Genomic DNA, 940 nt, shown 5'->3' with positions numbered 1-940 from the left:
TGGGACACACCTGGGACACACCTGGGGGCACCTGGGACACACCTGGGGGCACCTGGGGCACCTTGGACACACCTGGGCACACCTGGGAGCACACCTGGGGGCACCTGGGCACACCTGGGGACACCTGGGACACACCTGGGCACAACTGGGCACACCTGGGAGCACCTGGGGGCATCTGGGACACACCTGGGGCCTGGGGACACCTGGAGGCACCTGGGTATCCCTACAGACACCTGGGCACACCCGGGCACACCTGGGGGCACCTGGGGACACCTTGGCACACCTGGGGGCACCTGGGACACGCCCGGGCACACTGGGGGCACCTAGGTATTCCTATAGACATCTGGGCACACCTGGGGGCATCTGGGCACACCTGGGGGTACCTGAAGGCATCTGGGAGACAGCTGGGTGTCCCTACAGACGCACCTGGGCACACCTGGGGTCACCTGGGGGCACCTGGGACACACATAAGACACACCTGGGATCACCTGGGACACACCTGGTGTCACTTAGGGCACACCTGGGACACCCCTGGGGGCACCTGGGGGCATCTGGGACACACCTGGGCACACCTGGGGGCATCTGGGGGCACCTAAGACACACCTGGGGTCACCTGGGGGCACCTGGGACACACCTGGGGTTACTTGGGCACAGCTGGGGCACACCTGGGACACACCTGGGGGCACCTGGGACACACCTGGGACACACCTGGCACACCTAGGGGCACCTGGGACACACCTGGGGTTACTTGAGCACACCTGGGGCACACCTGGGACACACCTGGGGGCACCTGGGACACATCTGGGGGTACCTGGGGTCACCTGGGACACCCCTGGGCACACCTGGGGTCACCTGGGACACACCTGGAGTCACCTGGGACACACCTGGGACACACCTGGAGTCACCTGGGACACACCTGGGACACACCTGGAGTCACCTG

Source organism: Lepidothrix coronata, unplaced genomic scaffold, assembly GCF_001604755.1.
Source record: "Lepidothrix coronata isolate B3197 unplaced genomic scaffold, Lepidothrix_coronata-1.0 Scaffold666, whole genome shotgun sequence".
Classification (NCBI taxonomy): Eukaryota; Metazoa; Chordata; class Aves; order Passeriformes; family Pipridae; genus Lepidothrix; species Lepidothrix coronata.
The sequence above is the reverse complement of the archived record's forward strand: the minus strand, read 5'-3'. Positions refer to the sequence as shown.